General features: G+C 44.6%; 1 pseudogene; it reads left to right on the top strand.

Annotated features, from left to right (window-relative positions):
• The window catches only part of LOC120747651 (choline/ethanolaminephosphotransferase 1-like), a 43,103-nt pseudogene that overhangs the window by 17,989 nt on the left and 2,503 nt on the right, over window positions 1-22,611 (top strand).

The following is a 22,611-nucleotide window of genomic DNA, read 5'->3' as shown; positions in this document are numbered from 1 at the left end:
TGCAAAATCGGGCTGCTATCGATTTTTTGCTTCTCGCTCAAGGTCATGGGTGTGAAGAGTTTGAGGGTATGTGCTGCTTTAACCTTTCCTCAAACTCTGCATCTATTCAGGGACAATTGCAGTGGCTTAAGAGCCATACCGAAAGCATTCAAGTAACGAACAACCCGTTAGACAGCTGGCTTGCTTCGATAGGCATATCAGGATGGCTGGGAGGGCTAATTAAAATGTTTGCCGGCCTTGTGCTTTTGTTATTGTTAGTATTGCTTTTAGGACCATGCATTTTCCAATGTATACAACGCATGATGATGTCAATGGTAGAGAATGTAAAAATGTCGATGTTTGCCATAAAAGAAAACGGGGGAAGTGTTGAGAGCTTATCAGAGCAGTGGCTCGCAGAAAAGGGACATGACATGATTAAACTAGTAAGAATTTAGGCCTCAAGGATATGCTATCCTTGAAGGAAGGCTTATGTGAAGAACAGGATGTAAGCCGGATGTGAAATTAGTCAAGTATGGGAAAACTAAAGATATGATGTACTGACTTTAACTGTTTTGCAATTATTAAGGTCGATGCTAAGTAATGCTTGCGTTAATTAGTTATGTCCAATGATGAGCTTGGCTTTTGCAATATGTATGAGCTAATTATGAAAAGTATAAAAATGTAAAGCAACCTTAATAAAGTGAGATCTGCTGACCATGACAGCATGAGGCATTTCTCCCGCGGCTCCGGTAACCCGACCCCGACAATCATCAGTCCATTTTACAGGTTCAGGGTCCACTAGTTTGTCATGGAGGAATTTTACATTTTGGGTATATTGATCTAACCGTAATTTACAGTATCCAAATAATCCCAATAATTTCCTTACATCTCTTTTGGGTTTTGGTGCCGGTACTGATAGTATGCCAGACATTTTTTCAGGACTCAGTTTCTTATACCCTCTTCCGATTATATGACCTAAATATGTAATTTCAGCCTCCACAAATTGCAATTTGTTTTGGGAAACCTTTAAGCCCTTTTTCCCTAAAAAAAATTTTAAAATCTTATACTGGAGACCCTGACTTCCTCTTGCTCTTCCCCAGATATTAGTAAGTCATCCACATATTGTAGAATTTGCACCTTGCCTTAGGGAATAAATTGTTCTAATAGGGTCTCTAGTGCCTGCCCAAAGAGATTTGGAGAGTCCATGAACCCTTGGGGTAAATGTGTCCATCTTATTTGTTGTTTCCTTTTGTGGTCCGGATGTTCCCATTCAAAAGCAAACCAATCCCTACTTTCCTCATCTAAGGGGCATGCCCAGAATGCATCCTTTAAATCAATGACTGTAAACCAGGCGTGCTCCCTTGGGATTCTACTCAAGAGTGTGTAAGGGCTTTGAACTATAGGGTGCCTTGAGATGGTTCTCTTGTTTACTTCTCTTAAATCTTGTACTAGTCTGTATTTGCCTTCAGTTTTCTTAACAGCAAGTATGGGAGTGTTATGGGGGGACATACATGGCTCTAGAATGCCTTCTGCTAATAGCTGTTCTATTACAGGAGCCAATCCTCTCTTCCCTTTGGGGGATATTGGATATTGTTTGACCCGGATGGGAGTGGTCTCTTAATGGGAGACACTGGAGATAGGGTTGGGGGAACTGGAGAAGGTGTTGAGGAAGAGGCAGTAGGCATGACTGAGCCTGGGGAAAATGAGGGGGACATAACTGGGGTTGACAAAGGTTTTAAATTTGGAACTGAGGTGTCTGGAGGAGGTGGTAATGGGATTGGAACAGTTGAGGATTTTGGGAGGGAGGGGTTTGAGAACTCATCAGGAGAAGTTAGAGACAAAACTGGGGCATCTGGAAGAGGTGTTTGGGGCACTGCTGGGTAAACAGGGGGAGGGGGAGGTAGGTAATCAAGGGGGGTCCCATTTCTTAGTCTTTTCTCTCTCCTTTTTCTCCTTTTGCTGCTGTAGCTTACATATTTTTTGCTATTCCTCTGCCCATGGTACTCTTTCCCCAACAGGCAGCATAAGTTAACTGCTCTAGGTCTGGACTTTCTTGGGATTTCAGGTAATGGTTCAATTGAGAACACATCCAGTAATCTTGTACTCCATACCATGGCCACTCCCCTTGTTGCTCTAATTTAGGCCAGACTTCTATACAATAATGTATCATTTTTATTCTGTCCAAGCCTCTTGTGGCCTCCCAAGTGTCCCACTGATCTAACGTTCTTCCTAGAGGACTATTAGGGGGAATATTTTTTACTCTATTTTTAACTCCCTTTTGAGAGCTCGATCTCTTGCTTATACACTTTCCCATTCTCTTCTACCACATACTGGAACACAACAATCGGGCGCTGACTGAAATCTTAAGTTGCCCCTACCCCAAAGAAAAACTACTGACGGGCAACACAATGCTTAAAGCTTTTTGGCCCTGAACAGAAACTGACTTAATCTTTCTTTTCTAACAGAAAACTTCTTTCACTCTGTTAACCTCACGCTCGCACTTTCACACTGGGAATAAGGCATTAGGGAAGGAATGGAACTCACACACACTTTCTGGCCAGATCTTTTTCACCTTTCACACAATAGACCCAATCTCCTTACTGGGTCTTCGAGGTCTACTATACCTCTTTCTGTACCCCCGTGCCTTGCCCACGCTGGACTCTTGAGCACCCTGGTCGACGCTGTCGGGGTCCCTAGCACTAAGATGTTTTTAGGACCTTCCCCACCCTAGTCTTAGTACCGTTAGAGAAGAAAAATTCTCCCAGCAAGGTCAACCCACGGCTGAACCTCCTGCCCCTCTGCTCCCTGGCTATCCCTTCCCCAGAGGAAATAGAGTCAGCTCAAGGGATGTGTGCGTGTGTGTTGGTGGGACTATTTTCCCCTTTGCCTTCTAGCCACCCCTCCCACCACGAGGTGGTTTTGGTGAAAGGGATGTGTGTGTGAATTATGTGATGGCTGCCTTGGCCCCTTCCTGGGACTCCCTACTCCTGTGCCCTAGGCAGTAGGTTACAGTCTCCCTCCCTGGGACTGGACTGCGACAGTCACCACCTCTCAGTACGTCTGGCCCGACCCTGGGAAGCAGGGGCCTTTGTGGGCACTCGGTACCGGTAGGGCCTGGGGACCCCCAATAGGAAACGCGTGACTCACACCCCACCTAGGCCCTCCACGCGCCCGGAGCACCCTAGGCCCCTTAGTCTCCAGGGAGACCTACCCCTTTGCGTGCCACACACTCCTAGGTCTCCTCCGCACGCTCGGAGGGGGGCCCACTCTGTCCCCAGGAGGCACCTCGTTCACTCTCTAGGCCCTGGTAGGCCTCACTCGCTTCCCCCTGTTCCTGGCCAGCTCCCTTGTGGGAGTCCAGAACCGCAGTACTGAGGGGTCCACACTCACTTCAGGGGTCCGAGCTGTTGGCCTCATTCACTCCTCACCCGCACGCCTCCTACTCCCTCCACCGGTCACTCACTGATCCTGGTGCTCCTTGGCGTCACTGGTCCTAGGCTGTCCTGAGGTCTGGTGAAGCCAGCTGTCCCCAGAGGCCCGAAGGCGGGCGGCTGTCCCGTCCTCAGGTCCTCTTCAGGCATGGCTATCTCCCAGAAGAGCCCCCAGGCTGTTACAAATGGGCCAGGAGACCAGCTCCTTTTTTATGGCCTTTATTAAGGACAGCTCTGGGTGGGGAACTCGAGGGGTCGCACACACCGCCGCTGCTCCTGATGGACAAAGCAGAGGAGGAGGTGGTTCAGTTTTGCCACCCAGCAGAACTAGGGCTTCCATCCTCACGAGAGTCCCTGGGAAGACAATGCTGGCTCGAGTCTAGGGGGGGTGTCCTTTTTGTCAAGAACTACCAGGGTTAGGGTGACAGCACAGGGCTGGCTCCAATCGATGATCCGAGGTTCTGTACCGTTTTGCCAGGCTAGAGTTGTTATTTCCAGTGCTCAGTTATCGGGTGCCTCGTCATCTCTGGAGGTCTTTTGCACCCAGTGTATCTTAATTTGCATATGGATATGTCCTTGGGCACACAGTCTCCTGGGAGCAGAGGCGGTGATGCTCAACAGAAAGGGAGTACAGCATAGAGTAGAGAGTAGGGAATAGGGGTACAAAAAACAAGATGTTGCTTATGAACTATTAAACTTAGAACAGTAACATTTAACAGTAACTAAGAGCTCATATCTTAGGAATTTATTTCTTACAGCTGGGCATGAACAGATCTCCTGCACTTGCATTTCCAGCTGCTGTGCAACCAAAACTGAGCAATCTGGAGCTGCCTGAATGCAACAACTGGAATATGAGCCTCTCTCGAGGGGGAAATCTCCCCCTCCTGTGCCAGCCCGTGCCAATGCTGCCATTCTCTGCTGCTGCTGGGGCACTCGGGGCTCTGGCTGAGCAGGAAAGGTGACCCTGAGCCAGGAGCTTTCCTTGGCTGCAGCAAAGCCTTGGCACCAAAGACCTTCCTGGTGCTGTGCCCTGGGCCAGGAGGGATTGTGCCACCAGGAGCTGAGCCTTAAATTTCTTCTCCCAGGCAGCTTTAGGGCAAGAACATGGAGAAGGCAGAGCTGACTCTCAGCTTTCCACAGTCCTCCAGAAGGAATCCTGTGTGTGAAGCAGTTGGGACAGATTTTACGTTTGGCAGGGAGGGGAATTCAGAGCCCTTTTCTCCCCTGTGAGCCTGAGGGCTGCATTTCCAATGGCCCTGCAGCTGCCAAAGGGGCCTTTTTGTGCAGCTGAGAACAGTTCTGCTGAAATCCTGTCCTAAACCTGCTTTTCCTGCAAATGTGCCCAATGAGTCCTCATTTTTTGCAGCCCCAGGTCTTGCGTGCATGCCTATGTGAGAACTGATGGATGCAACAGCCCTGCTGAGAGGAAGTTCTCCTTTCTTGTTTGCTTTTCTGTTTTCTGTTTCTATTTTTATTTGGTTTAGTTTATTTTTCTGGGGGTTTTGTTTGTTTGTTTGTTTTGGTTTGGTTTTTTTTGGTTTTTTTTTTTTGCTTTTTTTATTGGTTTTTGGGAGAGCTTTTTTATTTTGGGGTTTTTATTTGTTTTTTTTTTTCTTTTTCTTGTTCTTTTTTTGGGTGGTGGGAATTTTTAGTTTTGTATGTGGTTTCTTCTGTTTGTTCATTTCTTTGATCTTTTATGGGTTTTTTTTGTTTTTTGTTTTTTAATTAACTCCCCATGTCAGCTCTGGGCAGAGCTCTGTAACTCTATGTGACACTTGCCTGTGGCACTGTGGAGGTGGCCAGGGGGACCTTCCCCGAGCTGTGTGCACAGGAATGCACATCAGCCCAGGCCGGGGGTGCTCAGTGCCCGGTCAGTTTTGCTGTCTGGGTGTGGCTCTGGACGCTTCCCTTGGAGCGTCTCCAGGCAGGGAACGTTGGAGCTGTCACCACCGTGGTGTCACAGAGAGGGGAACGCTGGGGCTGTCCCGCTCCTGCCCCGGCCCCAAGAGCTCTGCCAGCACCTGGAGGAGACACAAAGGCTGAGCCCAAGGGTGAGAACTGCAGAAGGGGCTGAGCTGGGAGGGAGGCAGCGGGATCATGGAGTCCAGGCCCTGGCCCTGCACAGACAGCCCAACAGTGGCAGCCTGGGCATTCCCGGGAGCAGTGTCCAAAGGCTCCTGGAGCTGCGGCAGCCTCGCAGCTGTGACCATTCCCTGGGGAGCCTGGTGAGTGGTCAAGCCCCCTGTAGGGGAAGAAGCTTTTGCTGGTCTCCAGCCCACAGCTGGCCTGGCCCAGCCCCAGCCGTTCCCTGGGGTGCATTCCCTGCTGGCCCCGGGGCAGAAGTCTCAGCTGCCCCTGCTGCTGTCCCTGGGCAGGAGGCGCAGCCCCCGGGGAGCTCTGAGCTCCGTCTGCTGGGCTGCGGCCGAAGCGAGCCAGTGCCGGCAGAGCTCTGGGGAAAGGTCCCGGCCCTGGCTTGGGGCTGGGCCAGTGGCCCAGGGAGCAAATCAACTTGCAGCTGCTGCCCCAGAGCAGGGAAGAGCAGGAATTGCTGGCTGGGAGAGACTCTTGCCAAGGGCCTGCAGCGCCAGGACACAGGCCATGGCTGGACACTGCTTGGGGCCAGGGTGATCTGGGATGTGGGGATGGACTTGTTCCCTGGGAGGGCGGTGGGGCCCTGGCACAGAGTGGGCGGGAAAACTGCAGCTGTCCTGGAATGGCTGGATGTATCCAAGGCCTTTGGGGAGGACTTCCTGCCCAGAAGACATTGATGGGATGGGATGGGATGGGATGGGATGGGATGGGATGGGATGGGATGGGATGGGATGGGATGGGATGGGATGGGATGGGATGGGATGGGATGGATCCATGTAATGTGGGGATTCCAGTGTGGGGGCAGCAGGAAAGTTGGGAGGGGTAGGGATTGCAGTGAGGGGATGGGGCAGTTTGGGCTCTTGGAGTAGGGGAGTAGAGGGAAAGAAAGTAAGAGACAGTTTCTGATGGCTGCCGGTGCTTTTAGGAATTTTGGGGCCTGGAAGTGTCTTGTGGGAGGTTGCTGTGAAATTGGGAAGGCTGAGTTTAAGGTGCTGTGCAGGGCTGAGGTGGAGGGGCAGTGATTTTGGGAGGGTAAGGGCACCTGCTTCCAAGAACGAAAGAAAGAAAGAAATGAGAGGGAAAGAGAGAAAGGAGGAAGGAAAAAGGAGGGAAGGAAGGAAGAGTTTTAAATGAAGCTCTATATGTCTAATTCAATAAGCAACAAAGTTGAATTTAGCAGCAATGCAATTTGATTTAAGTAGCATTTTATAATCAAGCATATACAAAAATTCAGCAGTGATTAATTAAAGATAAGTACTGTTTGGATAAAGCATATGCAAAACTGACCGGGGTAAAGAGAGGGGGCTTCTCACCCTACCTCACATACAAAACAAAGTAGTCTAACTTAAACTTATATACTGTATGCTAATACATATTCATTAGTATTTCCCATGAATCCCCTCCTATTTTCAATTCTTAAAATCTACGTCACTATACTACATAGCACATGCTCCACTTGTTGTTAGGGGTCTTCTTGGCTTTTTGGTGGTCTTCTTCAGATGAAGGCTCATCATCTTCCTCATGTCCTATGAATAACCTTACTGATTGTGCATGTGCTCTAATGTTTGTGTTATACATAACTAAGCATTATGTTCCAAAAAGTAATTATTTCATGGATCAAACCACCACCAAACTCCCTACCTTGGAATAGTCCCAACTTTGTGCATCTCAAGGCCAGTTCTATCTTAAGACATCCTGTATCCCATAACATCTGCAAAGGGCCCATCTCCCTACCTTGGAGTAGTCCCAGATTTGGCCAATCCAGCTTTGAAACTCTTGCTTATCTCAAACTGCATCCTGTATCTTATTTTTCTCATGTAGCATCTGCCAAGGGGCCCATCTGCTTTGTAACACTACTCACATCTACTTTTTCCTTTACTACTTTATCACAAATGATTTCTAAAATATATATTTCTAAAATATTAATATAGTTTCAATTAGAATGAATCATTTTCATTTATTACAATTTCCCCCATTTCTCTTTTTAATCATATTGATTCATGCTTTTAATTAAAACTGAATCTTGATTTCTTCTATATTCCCAATAATCCATGTTTCCACGCTCTCTCATTTCAGCCTCTAATTTTTCTAACATCTCCTATGCTGCATCAAGCTTTTCGCATTCCTTCTCAAATTTGGTTGACATCTCTTGTGCTAGAGTAGTCTCTTTATGTTCAGTCAATATCTCTTTGGCTCCTTTCTTTTGAGTGTGAGTAGGTCTAGCTTTTAATACCATCAAACAATCTGGTTTCCCTTTTGCTGCCAATTCTGGATCAATGGGCATTGCTGTCATTTGCATTCCTTGTATCACTGGGTGGATTAGTCTAATAAGACATGGAATCATGCATGGTAAGAATAACAATCCTAATCCAGAACATAACAGCATAAATCCCACCTTCTTCCACCAGGCTCCTCCAAAGAGGTTATCCCACCAATCCGTTTTTAGAATAGAATTCCACTTTTGAACAGGTACGTGTGCCACCCTTTTAATTTCTTCAGCAAGTTTTGTGATGGCTTCCCCATGATCATCTCTCTCCACACAGCACTCAGGTTTGTTAAATCTTCCTCAAACTCCCCCTTCTTCAGCCAACAGATAATCTAGGGCAATTCTGGTTTGATATACAAATGCTCACATTTGTGAATGCTGCTTGGCCAGTAACTTTAGGGCATCAGAAGTATGGTTTGATACAACCTCCACTACTGCCTGGAGTCTTATCAACCGATTCAATAGATAAATTGGGGTCCTATATCCCCAAGATCCATCCTCAGCCCAAGTTGCTGGGTCATAATATGCTATGATTCTTTCTGCAGGCCATTTGTCTTCCCCCCATTCCTGGTTTCCCCCTGCCTTTGGGAAGTCGAGGTTTAAATCTCTTTTATTCCTTTCTAGAGTCTCATAAAGTGGTGTTCCCAGCATATTGCTCCTAGACCTTGGTATGATGAAGAAGGAGGGTGGTATAACTCCTAAGGTACAGGTTCCCTCCCACTTTCGAGGTAATTCACTCTATGCTCATTGCCCACAAATGCAATGTATTCCATCAGGGGCTTTCCATTTACTATCTGTTTTTTCTGGTTGTTCCCAATAGGATTTTAGGTCTTTTTTTTGGATTGGTAGGGGATAGCTCCAGGACTTTTATGCCAGCACAAATCAGTTTGATTATTCCACTCACAATTAATTTCCTTTGTTATTCCCTAATATCCAGTAAAAGTTTTTGGTTGCCAAGTCTTAGTTTTATTATCCGAAATAACTACTAAAGTAGATATACGAGGAGTATATTCTACTACTTCATAATATTTCCTTCCTTCTCCAGTCATACAGACTGTTCCAAGTACTTGATGACTCAGAATCCATCCTTCAGGTAGTTTTAATGTCTTGGAAATTTGAGTATGATTCCATTTTAAAAATTGTTCTGGAGCTAGGTTCTCACCTCTCCACAGCCATCTTTCAGCCATTCTAAGTACCCCACAGATGCAGCATTTGGATAATCCTAATTCTGTAGCAATTTCTTGCATCAAATCTACAAAAGGTTCTTATTTGAGGTTGTCAAATCCCAGTCGCTATACTGCTGTTTGAATTGTTCATACAGCTTATCCACTTCCTTTAATTCTTTCCCTATGGCCTTTTTACATATTTCTTTTTTTTTCTTTTTGTTTTTCTTCTTTTTTCTTCAGTGCCATGCCTCCTATACCTATACTTGAATCATTCCCATTCTTATCTTTCTCAAAAGAAAAAAAGATTTCATATTGAGGACAAATTTGATCACTGTAAGGATAAGGAGCTCGTCCATTAAATCCTAAATTTTTCCCTACCCAATCCATTTTTCTATTTTTAACACAAACATCTATAAAATTGCTGTGATCGTAGCAGGCAGCACTAACATGTGGATGTGCCATGAACACAAATTCCATCTTGTCCTTGACCCACATGGAGTGCTTGCATTTATTACAGGGATCAACATTATTGGGACTTTGTTTTTGCATAGATTGTTCTCTCATTGCCCACTCTTGTGCTGCTTGTTTTATTATTGTTTGTTCCTGCATTGCTCCTTCCCTTCTCTCATGGACTCTGTCCAGAGTGGCTCCATAGTTTTGCCCAGTTGCCAAGGGCATCACCACAAACACAATGAAAATAATCCTCAGGAGTTTTGACTTTCTACCATCCTCAAGGCTCTTTGGGTTGCAGCCAAGGGCCAAGATGTCAGGATTCTTGGCAGCAAAGTTTATATCCTGGGATCTAGTCACTGGTGCATTTGGTCTCACTGGTACCCTTGGCCTCATGTTTGTTTCAAGGATGGCACAGATTACTCACAGTTCTCACAGCACTGCCCTCTCCCTCTCTCTCTCTGGGTTAGTCCGCTGCTTCTTCTTTTAGTCTAAACCAAAGCTCTGGAGATATGCCAACCACAATAAGATTTGCCTTTTTCACTACTTCAATTAACAACCTAATTTGTTGGTCAATTTTTCTCTGATCTCAGGGATAATTATAAAATCTTCATCACCACCAATGGGCACATTCGCAATGCCAATTCATGTAACAAATGTGTCTGTAGCGTGGCACACAAATTCCTTCTCCACATCAACTCTTAATTATGATACACTGGTCTATAATACTATGAACTGTTCGCTCCCTTACCTGCTCAAAAGCTAATATAGTAAAAACTCATTGGTCTAAGTTTTCTATTATTTGTACCGCTGCATAAAAGTTTCCATCTTCATATCTCAAAGGTGTTCCAAAAATATCACTGGAAAAGCTTTTTAAAGTTAACTGTTCATGCACACCATCTAAGCATGTTAAACAAATCAATTGTCTCTCTCTTTCTTCTGCTCTTGTTATTCTCCACCACGAATAAAGGCAAAGCGTACAAATAACACAAACCCATGGGTGACACTCTAAGCCATGCTTAGTACACTCCCAGTGTGTTACTTGTTCTTGGACTCTTTTAGTAACAGGTGTTTCCAGTCTCTTTTTCTAGAATTGTAGTTCCTCAATGTAATCTGTTAGTGTTAGTTGCTGAGGGCCTCTTAAAAGATTTTCAATCTGTTCAGGCTGTTCCCATTGATCAAGGAAGTGTGTGATCCCTTCCCATCGCCATTGTTCTGCCTCCAAACTCAATGGAGTTGCCGTCAACAGCCAATACGGAATGGCTAATTTTTCTAATAAATAAAAGTTAATTGCAATTAGAAAACACAAACCTTTAATTGTAAACTATCAAAGGAGTTTTATAACCTGAACAGGTTAACCAAGACAATTTATCTGTTTCTGATGTTTCTGGGAATCCTACTATATCCACATCTTACTTTTATTATCCTTTGTTGTTCTTGCAGTGTTCTCAAAGCCACTAATCGTTCCATGTGATACACTAAATAAATAAATGATATTTGTACTTGATCTTTTATTATAAATTGTTGCAAATAAGTATTAATATTGATCTGTGCTAAAACCCAATTGTGCATTCTAAAGTCTCGCTCTACTCTACTAAAACATTGTATACAATTAATCATAAAAGCTACATCTCTTTGGTCCCAAGGTACAGTTGTTCTGTGCCAATGTCTTTGTCTCAGCCACTTCATGGTCACTGCTTTACACCGCTCACACTGATGACCGTGTTTGCAGCAACCTTGCTGAAACATGGAAACTTCTCTCTGCGGGATGGCAGCTTCTGACCTTTCTGTACTAAGGATATCTTGAATATCCTGGGGCTGGGTTATTCTTTCAATATGTGGGTGGCACACCAAATGTATTGCAGCATTATGTGAAATCCACAGCCGAAAACGATTTTCCATATGAGCTATAGCCTCTGGGCACCAAATACTCTCTTCAGCCATGTTGTGGATTAATTACAGTTTTACTTTAAACTGTATTTTGGACCTCAATAAAAAGGTTTAATCAAATTTAAGTCTTTTTTAACTTTACTTTCAGGTCTCCTGGTGTCAAAATAATTTTCCAATCTTTATTGGGTATAGGTCCTTTTACCCTTGAAGCATGAGTCTAGCCTTTTTCTGCTGTTTGAACTGTGGTTTTGTCAGGGAGAATCCATTGTCCCTCTTTTAGAGTTGCTCCTAGGTTTTTCATGGCTTCTACTTCTGCTAAAGAAAAGTATGGTGTTTGATTTTGTGTTCCTGCTTCCTGAAAAGTCATAATTACATTGCTGTTTTCCCTCAGGGCAGCTTTCTTAGCTTCATCATCAGCCAAATTGTTTCTTCTTGTTTTAATGTCTCTCCCCCTCTGGTGGCCTTTCACATGAACCACTGCTATCTTTTTTGGACTCTTCAAAGCTTTAAGAATTTGAATTATCAATCCTTGGTGCACTAATCCTTTTCTTTGAGTGTTTATAAGTCCCCTTTCTTTCCAAATTTTTCTAAATGTATGCACTACCCCAAAGGCATATTTTGGGTAGGTGTATATGGTCCCTTCTCGATCCTTTAATAACAGCAATGCACAGAATAATGCATAGAGTTCACAGGCTTGTGCTGACCAGGACAGGCTAAGGGGACCAGATTCTTTTACTTCCAGTTTTTCTCCACTAATTATGGCATACCCAGATTTCCTTCTTCCATCTACCACTTGGGATGATCCATCTATAAATAATTTTTTTCTCCTGTTTTTAATTCTTGTTCTCCTAAATCTGGGCATATTTTTGTTTGTAACTCTATGACCTCTGTGCAATCATGTATTAATTCTTCCCCTGGGTCCCCGTAAAGGAACTGAGCGGGGCTTTGTATATTTGTCACTCTCAGCTCTAATTCAGAGGAGGCTATCAAGATAGCCTCATATTTTAATATTCTGCTATCAGTTAACCATTTTTCAGCCTTTTTAGCAAGGATTCCCATAATATTATGGAGGGTGTACACTTCCAGTGGTGCCCCAAAGGTTACTTTTCGGGCTTCTTCTACTAACACAGCAGTGACTACCAGAGCTTGCAGGCATGTTGGCCAACTCTTACTAATTGGATCCAATAATTTGGAATAATATCCTACTGGCTTTCGGCTTCCTGCCCAACCTTGAGTCAATACTTCATAAGCCGTTTGATCAACTGTATTAACAAATAATTGAAAAGGCTTGTCTAAATTGGGAAGACTCAGTACAGGAGCTTGCAGTAGGGCTTCTTTAACTTGCTCAAAATTTTCCTGATCCCTTTCAGTCCATTTCAAGCAATTGGTAGTTAATTTCTCATTTAGAAATTTTACTTTTCTACTAAACCCTTCTATCTCTTGCCTACAATAACCCAAAAGACTCCGAAATGGCTTTATTTCTCTTTTAGACTTTGGGGGTCCCATGTTCAATATTCCTGAAACCCTTTCAGGGTCTAGCTTTTCTTTTTGCTTACTAATCCAATGACCTAAATACCCCACTTCTGACTCTACAAACTGCAATTTTGACTTTGATATCTTCAGCCCATTTTCTCCCAGAAAATTTAGAAGCTTAATAGTACCCTTTCTAGTTTCCTCTTCAGTTTCTCTTGCTACTAACAAATCATCTACATACTGTAGCAGCTTAATTCCTTTGGGTAACTCAAAGGACTTCCAAAGATTTTCTAACGCCCTCCCAAAAAGATTCGGTGCCTCTGTAAAACCTTGCGGTAGCACCATTCACCTTAATTGTTCTCTCCTACCTGTATCTGGGTCCTCCTACTCAAAGGCAATCCCTACTGCCCTCATCCAGAGGGCAAGTTCAAAAGGCATCCTTTAAATCCACTACACTGTACCAAATGTAATTAGGAGGTATCTGGCTTAGCTACTCCTGGAAAGCGGGTAATGGTTCTTTGATTTACCGCTCTGAGATCCTGGACTAGTCGGTAGCTACCATCAGGCTTCTTTACCGGCAGGATGGGGGTATTATGTGGTGACACACAGGACTCCAACACCCCCTGATGTACTGAATTCTCAACTACCGGTTTCAATCCCTTCCGACCTTCCAGTGATATCGGATATTGTTTTACTCGAATGGGGATTTCTGGGTTCTGTATTTCAATGCTAATGGGCTGAATGTTTAATTTTCCTACTTCACCAGTATACCACACAGTGTCGCTAATCTCGAAATTATCTTCTTCAGTTAAAGAATAGATTTTAAGTTTTCCTTCACAGGGTGTTATTTTAATCCCCAAGGCTATTATTAAGTCCCTTCCTAATAAATTATTATCAGCCTCTGGTATTAATACTAGATCATTCAGTCCAAATTTTTTATCCAATTCAATCTGCACATTTTTAATTACAGGAACCTGAAAAACTTCTCCTTTAACCCCAATTACTGGGACACATTCACGACTTACTTCACATCCTTGTGGTAGTTTTCTTACTGTGGACCTAGTAGCTTCTGTGTCCACCAAAAATGTGATTTCTTCATTTTGAGGACCTATTTTCAGTTTTATCAAGGGCTCTTCTAGGTGTTCAGTCCTCATTAAATAGAGCCCCTGACCCCCCTAGTCTTCTTGAAACATTTTCTCATCTTGCTGCCTCTTTCTACAGAATTTTTGTAGATGTCCCTTTTTGTGGCAATAAAAACAAGTGGGTCCTGTACCTCTGGAGGTAGGACAAGAAGTTTGTAAGTGTCCTTTCTGGTGACAGGAAAAACACGTGGGTCTCGTATCCCCAGAGGTGGGACCTGCCTTTTTCTGTTGTTTGTTCTTTCCTGAGCACTTCTCTGTATTCATGGTTGTCTGTGTTTCCTTGACTGCTGCCATTAAAATCTGTGGTTTTGTCTTTTGCCTCTCCTCATCTCTTCTCACATACACTTTCTGTGCTTCTCTTAACAATTCCTGAAGCCCCCTATCCTGCCAATTTTCTACTTTTTCCAGCTTCTTCCTGATGTGCCCCCAGGACTTAGCTACAAATTGTGTTTTCAAAAGGACCTGTCCTGCTGCAGTATTGGGGTCTACACCTGAATATAACTGCAAGGCTTTTCTTAGTCTTTCTAACCAGTCTGCCAGGGCTTCATCCTTCCCTTGGTGCTCACTTAGAGCTTTCCTTATATTCTGCCCCTTGGGCACTGCTTCCCGGATTCCTTGGATAATCATCCACCGGAGATCACTCATATTCTGCCTGTGTCTTTCATTCTGATTATTCCAACCTGGATCTTGCATAGGCCATTTCTGATCCCCCTGGTCTGGCCCCTGACATTCTCTATCCCAAACCCTCATTCCTGAATGTCTAATCATTTCTCTTTCTTCCATGGTAAACAAGATTCCTAAGATAGACTGCAGTTCCACCCAGGTGTATATATTCGGCCCCAAGAACTGATCTAATCTCTCTGCCCCTCCAATAGGATCCTCTAGCAGCCTGCCCATCTCCTTCTTAAACTCCCTAACATCCCCTGTGTTCAGGGGAACACTCACATCACCAATAGGTCTCTGTTCTGGATTTGCCATTGGAACTTTTCTAAGCGGGTATAGTCCATCTTCCATTTTTGCTTCCCCATCCCCATCATCACTTCTCCCCGTCCCCCCACCTCTAGTTCTATGTGCTACTGGCTCCTCCTGAATAGGGGGTGCGTTTGCATTTACAGGAGGACCCTCAGGAGCTTGGGGTTGAACGGGCTGATTAGGTTGCCTATAAGGGGGTGGGAGGTGATCTAATGGATCTTGGGGCTCGTGTCTGTCTTTTTTGGCTGCTTGCCCTCTAGTTTGTAAAGGATAGAATGGAAAACCCTCATTTCCCTGCCTTTGAGCGACAAATTCACCCTTTCCCCTGGGAAGCCACAGAGCAGCATATTTGCTTTCTTCCTGATTAAAAGGTTCTTTTGAATTCACATACAAATTCAAAGCCTGGCAAATCCAGTCTTCAAACAATCTGGACTTTGGCCAGTATAAATTATCTTTCTGGATCATTTTCTTTGTCCATTCAAACATACAATAATTAATCATTTTCTGCTTACTTTTTCCTCTTCGGGATTCCCATGCATCCCAGTATCGTAACATCATCCCCAGTGGACTGTCCTGAGGGATGCTCCCCTTCTGAGAACCCCCCTCATGGTTCCCAGGTATACCAGGCTCTTGTGAATTTCCTTCATAATTCGCAGCTCCTGGGTCTATGGAGTTACTTTTCCTCACACCATTTTTGGCAGCAACAAACCAAGAAACCCCCGGTACCAGGAGAATCTTGGTCTCCCTCACAGTGTGGTTCAATCCTCTCACTTATTATTCTGTTGCACTATCTTGTCTTTTACCAAGTGTTTGCCTCATACCTAATTCCAATCTTTCTCCCAATCTGTCTTCCCTGACTATATCCTTCTAGCCACTTCCCCTTGCAATCTCTCTTAATCTATTACTAAAGTTACCAACTATTTTCTTTTCAAAGAAAATTGAACTTGACTCAATTGCTCCCCTCCTTATTCACCTTGCCCAGTGATCAGATCACTCCCTTCTCCTTGAGGACCTTCCCCTGGGTTCTCGGGCTGGGACCCTTCCTGCCAGTCCCTCCCAGGGAACCTCACTCGTTCTCTCTTTTCGCTTCCCTCCTTTCCCAGCCAGTCTCCTTGCGGAGAGCTGAAAACGCGGTACTGGGAAGTTTGCATTAGCTTTGGGGGTCTGGGCTACCAGCCCCCATTTTAGATATTCTACACACACACAAACATACAGCTGCCCACCTGCCCAACCCCGTGGTACTTACACAGTCCGTTTTCCCACACGGTTCTTGTGCACAAGACATTTTACAGGCACCTTTACCTTTAGCTGGCACTCCAACAGGAGCTTTTATGAATGCCTCCTATTGCTAGCTTCTTTTTCTTATGCATTATCGTAATTGGAACTCCTTCTCCAAGGGAGCCTGGTCTAAGCTCGGGACCACCTTAAAAGAGCTGGTGGGGAGCTCTGTAGTGGTGTGGGATTTAGTTTTGGTTTTATTGTATGTGCTATTAATTTATGGTTCGTTCTATGTATCCCGGTTTGTTCCCCCTAATGATCTTTCCCTGCTCTTCTCCCCTCCAACCGTTATATGTCAATCCCCCACTGCCCCCTCCTCTGGGGTCTGCCTGTCATCTTGGGGCCTTCCCCTGGAGCTAGAAAGTTCTTCCAAGGGCATCGAGTGATAGGTCAGATCCAGAGGGGTTCCCTCCTCATCATTCATGTATGGTTTATGAAAATATCATTCATCCGTGTGACCCCTCCCTGGTGATCCCTGATTTGCTCACCCACTGCCTCTTCTCCTGGTTCCACCTCCAAATAAAAGCTGCTGGCAAGCAGCCTGGGGGTCTCTGCCTAGGCAGTTACCTGGAGGTCAGGAGGTCCCACGCCAGGGCTCCAATTAAATCTTGTGACCCATTCAGCAGAGTCCGCATTTCTATCTCCACCGTCGTTGCCTTGCACCACCTGTGCCTGCTGCCGAGGTCGTGTGGGATCCAAGGCCCCACAGGATCGGGTTAGCTGGCACGGCCAGCTGTCCGTACCTTTCCACACCACGGTGCCTGAGCTAGCCCGGGCGTGCGTGGAGACCATGCTTAAGGAACCGCAACATCCTTCTTTTATTTTCATTTCTTGCCTGATGTTAGCATTTGAATTGGAGTATTTTGGCAAGTGTTGGTCATTTTCAGTGCCCCTCATTTCAGCTCAGTCCATTTGGTCTCAATCATTCCGGTTCCAAATATTCTCGGTTGTTTCATTCGCACTGTTTCTCATCATATCTCCTTTCCTGAGTGTTTGTTAGACTTTGTTCCCTGTTTTCAAGATTTCATTCCCTTTCCCGAAAGGAAGACTTTCCGAAGGGAATGAAATCTTGCCATTGCAATGAAGATTAATTGGGCAAGCTTCTGTCCCTTTCCCTGCACTTCTTGTCAACCCATCCACTTTGTGCTTTTCACGTGCTTTCAAAATTTTTCCTTTCTTGGTTTTAAGTTTGCATTTCTTCCATTTCCTTTCCTCTCCTTGATTTATTTTCATTTCTTGCCTGATTACACCATTTGAATTGGAGTACATTTGGCAAGTGTTGGTCCTTTTCAGTGCCCCTCATTTAATCTCAGTCCATTTGGCCACAATCATTCCAGTTCCAAATTATCTCAGTTGATTTAATTCACATTCTTTTTCATCATATCTTCTTTCCTGAGCATTTGTTCTAATTGGTTCCCTGATTTCAATATTTCACTCCCTTTCCCAAAAGGACGACTTTCCTTTCAGGAAAGGAATGGAATATTGCAATTTCAATTAGGATTAATTTGGTAAGCCTCCCTCCCTTTCCCTGTACTTCCTGTCATCCCATTCACTTTTTGCTTTTCACGTGCTTTAAGCATTTTTAGCTTTTTCATTTTAAGCTTGCATTTCCTCAATTTCATTTTCTCTCCTTCCTTCCTTTATTTCCACTTCTTGCCTGATTGCAGCTTTTGAATTGGAGTACTTTTGGCAAGTTTTGGTCCTTTTCATTGTGCCTCATTTCATCTCTGTCCATTTGGTCTCAATCACTCTGTCCTGGTTTAGGGACAAATTTGGGAGAAAACCCCTGAATGGGATCCCTCTGGGAAGTAAACCCAAGTGGCCCCTTCCCTCCAACCGGTCCGGTAAAAAACTTCTTTGGAGAAAAGTGGAAAAAACTATTTTACTTAACAAACAAAGTGCATACAAGTATAAAGAATGAATAATATGAAACAATAAAACCTCTCGTTCTGGAGTGAGATGGCAAATTGAGAAAGTTCTTGCCGTGGGTGGAGCTCGGCTCTCTCTCAGTCTCTCATCAGTCCCAGTCCCTCCGGCGCTGCTGGAAAATGCCGAGGTCCAGGCCCCGGTGGGCCGCAGGTGCAGCCCCCAGTGCTCCCCTGGGTTTTTTCAGTCCAGAGCAGGTTTAAACAGTTCCAAGAAAAAGGAAAAAAAACAGTCCAGGGAACTTCTCTGCCCTAGCTAGCTGAAACTAACTAAAAGCAAAAAAAAATCTCTGCTGAACATCCCGTCCAGAGAAGAATGTGTAGCAGTCAGGCAGTTTTCTCAAAACAAACTCCGCGCTTCTCCTTGCTCTTAGAACCAGTCTTAAAGGCACAGAACTCAATATATAGCACAAACAGAGCAGATGACTGGGGATACAAGCATCATAAAGTCACCCAAGGACACCAATCAAAAAGGGTGGCATCAAAATTTTCGTCAAATTGCGTATAGGATCTTTTTGGACAGGCAAATGTATTCTTTTGTTTCCATTCTTGTAAGAGAGTAATGTTTGGGGTGAGTGTTGTAAGTCGGCCAAAGGTGCATGGACCTCCTCGGATGCAGGAAGGGATTCCTGCCCACGCCCTATCGCCGCAAATTAGGAACACGCCCTTGGGAAGTGCCCTGGGAATAAGGAAGCCAGAAGTGTCAAATGGAATTTTTGTTGTATAGTTGCACCAGTTGACCGAATTGTAAATTTTGTTTAGGGGGTTTACTTTGATTTTTGTAACTAGAGGCCATATTTTGAAAGTAAAAATTAAAACTATAACTAGCTTTTGCTGAGACAAGCAGATCAAGCTCTTGGGACTCGGAGTTTGCTACTGGGTTTTCTTTGTGAGCGTCTGTTGTAGCTTTGGGTATGAGCTTCACCCACTGTTCCCAGGCTTCTCGGGCTGGTCCTTTTTCTGCGGTGGGCAGGGCAGGCCAGTTCCCTGCAAAGGGATGCAGAGGTGATGGCTCGTTGATCTTGAATGGGATTCCTACCAGGCACGACGACAGAGGACTGCTGACGGAGCCCATGGACAGGCACAAATTGTCTTGCCGGAGGGTCTTGGCAAGTGTCACCCACACATTTTCTGGTGGTTGTCCCATCTTCCATGCTTTGATGTTGAGGAGCATGAGGAGTGTGAGGAGCATCCGCATCACTGTGACACGGTAACTGCCTCTCATCTCAGAGTGGTCCTTTGGGGTTTGCTTCTAAAAAGAAAAACTAGTTTAAACTATCAACATATTATTTAGGCACTGGGGAACTTTAGGAAAAGAAGGGGTACGGGAAACAGGTATCTGGGGAAGTTTTTGAGGGGGGTAAGATAAAAGAAATTTAAACTGCTGTCCCTTCAAGGGGGGGTGTTTGGCAGGTTATTTGGATCATCCTCTGATCCTTTACTGTCTTTGTCTAGTTTGTTCTCCCCTCCCTGTTGAAAAACTGAAAAGAGAGCGTTAATAACATGCTTGCGATGATATAAATGATAAAGATAGATGGATAAAGGCAGTAAAAGAATGGTTACAGTAATAACAAAGAAATAAGGAGTTTTATAAATTTTTTCAGCAGCTATCTGTTCTGTGACTTGGTCTTCACTTTTATGTCTAAAGTTAGTTGTTAGAGGTTTTTGAGTGGTTATATCAGTCTTTTTCAGATCAGGAGTGTTGGTTGGGGGCTCACTCTTTTGGCATTGGTCTTTTAGTATTTGTATTGAGTTCTTCCATGGTGTATTAAATACCACTAAGTTACATAGTTCATACTTGTTATCTTGTTTTAATTTCACCACTATATTATATTTGATTCCTCCTGCAACTTGCTTTTCTGCCTTTATGACCTTTACAATTTGGCTTGGGAACAGATGGTAATTACTTTTGTCATGCTGGGCAATAGCGTATCGCAGCATCTTCTGCACTGCAGCATCTGTTTCTGGGTGTTCTATTGTCCGGACCACGGTTTGGGTGGTGATGATAAAAACAATCAGCAGGAGAATATGTCTTGTCTCCATACTTTGTCTCTTTTTGTAGGACGGTGGGTTAGTGTTCTATATCAATAAAAAACAACAATTTAGTAGTTTAACAAATAGAAGAGATATTTTTAAATAAAGTTAACCACATAGCTTGGGTAAAAGGATTTTGTGGGAGAGGGTAAGGAAATAAGGGTAAGGAATAAAGGGTAAGGAAAGAAATCACCTATATTCTTAGTTTTTGTTACATCCGGTAGGCCTTGCTTGTCTTGTCTGTTGTCTGGTCACAGGACACTGAGCTGTCTTTTGTGGGACTGGCCATCTTCTCCTCCTCTTCCAAGCGGCTGTCTGCTGCACCTTTGGTGACTCTGTATTTTGCTCAGAATTGGCTTTATTAGTATCTATGGGTCCTAGGTAAGGTTTGATGTTCTTTGCAGGAAGCCACCTAGGGCCTGTAGGCATGGATATGCATGCGTACCCTCTACCCCAGGTAATCAGCCGAAGAGGGCCTGATATTTGATGTGTTTCTGGGTCCTTGATCAACACAGGCAGCTTCTCTTCAAGCTTAGCTCGGGCTGAATTCGAGAAGTGCCTGATGACGGGGGGGTTAGGCTCAGTGCTTGAACAATTTAGAAAGTTAATTACATCAAGTGCCTTGCAGAGCCTCTCAACGGGAGGAAGTGTCTCTGTACCTCCCCGCTGTTGGTGAAGGACTCTCTTAAGAGTCTGATGTGTCCTCTCAACGACTGATTGGCCTGTGGGAGAGTACAGTATCCATTTGTTATGTTTGATGCCCCAATCTTGGAAGAATGCCTTTAGCTGTTTTGAGGAGTAGGCGGGGCCATTGTCTGTTTTGATTTTCTGGGGAATTCCCAGAGTTGCAAAGGCCAATAAGAAATGTCTTTTAACAAAGCAGATGCTTTCACCCGCATGTGCTGAGGCGAAAACTGCGCCTGAGAATGTATCTACTGACACGTGAATATACTTCTGCCTACCAAAAGATGGAACATGTGTAACGTCCGTCTCCCACAGTTCATTACTATTGAGCCCTCCTGGGTTGATGCCTTTGTCTAAAAAGGGCACCTGGTATGATTGGCAGACACAGACACGTCAGATATGATTGCGGACATGATCCTACCACAGCTTTGGTGTGTTCCCTGGTGAGGTGAAACATCCTCACTAGTGCTGGGACAATCTGATGATAAAATTGATGGGAGAGCTTGGCTTGTTGGAACGTGTCTGGGAGGGCTGGTGTTTGTGCCGCCATTGCCAGTGCGTCTGCTCTCTTGTTGCCATCCACGATAGCACCGGGAAGGTCAGTGTGCGACCTCACATGCATGACATGATATGGTTGCTTTCTGTGGGAGATAAGATATATCAGTTTAGAAAGCAAATTATAAAGGTTTCTATTTGACACCTCCTTTAAAAAGGCATGTTCAGCCCTCATAGCTATGCCAGCTACATATGCTGAATCTGTGATTAGGTTAAACGGTTGGTCTTTGAACTTCTCTAATGCCCTGACGACGGCTGCCATCTCAGCAATTTGTGGAGATCCTTCCACTACTCGGACGTCAGACTCCCACTTCTGTGTCCTAGTGTCTTTCCAAGTCATGACTGACTTATGGGAAGACCCTGAGCCGTCTGTAAAGACTGTCACAGCTTTGAGAGGAGTTTTACCTTGAATGAATTTGGGAACCAAATGAAGTTCTGCTTTAAATAATTTGTGGCCAGGATATGGATGGAAATTTTTCCTGGATAGATATCTAGGGCGAACTGAAGGTTGTCATTATTTTGGAGCAGAAACTCTAGCTCCTCGGTAGTTGCCAATGGCATGTAGATGCATGCAAAGTCACACCCCACAAGAGAGCGGAAGCGAGCCCTGCCCTTACAGATGACTGCTGCCATGGTTTCTTGTGGTGTGGTTACTGTTTTAGTTGGTTGTGCTTGAAGGAAAACCTATTCGAGGATGAGCAACTGGTCTTTTAAGTCCGGGTCCCATTGAAAAATCAGTCCACTCCAATGTGGGACTCTACTTAACACTGCAAGCAGAAACGGCAAAGATGGATCATACCTGTGGGCCTGTCAGGCTGACAGAACCTCTTGGATGCAGGTAATTGCCTTTCTTGCCTCAGGGGTCAAGCTCCTAGGAGAATTGAGTTCGCCGCTCCCTCACAGAAGGTTAAAAAGCCGAGCGAGGTCTTCTGAGGAAATTCCAAGAAGGGGTCAAACCCAATTAATGGAACCACAGAGCTGTTGCAGTTTGTGGAGCATCTTGGGATTGTTTTTGATGACAATCAGCTGAAGCACGATTGTTTGTTCCTTGACTGTAGCAGGATTTTTGGAGACAGACACAGAGAGGCCTTACAGTGCTTGGAAAGTTCTCTTGTTTTAGCACTGTCAAGGACGTTGAGCCTGAGAACCAGGACGAAGAGCCTGGGAACAAGCTGTTGGCCCCTCAACAAAGTGTAAACAGGTAACTGCAAAGGAATGCTTATGCAGATAACACTAGCCAATAGTATAGCTGCCTGGAGCTCGTGGACACGAGGA

The sequence above is a fragment of the Hirundo rustica genome, unplaced genomic scaffold (assembly GCF_015227805.2).
Source record: "Hirundo rustica isolate bHirRus1 unplaced genomic scaffold, bHirRus1.pri.v3 scaffold_131_arrow_ctg1, whole genome shotgun sequence".
NCBI lineage: Eukaryota > Metazoa > Chordata > Aves > Passeriformes > Hirundinidae > Hirundo > Hirundo rustica.
The sequence above is the reverse complement of the archived record's forward strand: the minus strand, read 5'-3'. Positions and strand labels throughout refer to the sequence as shown.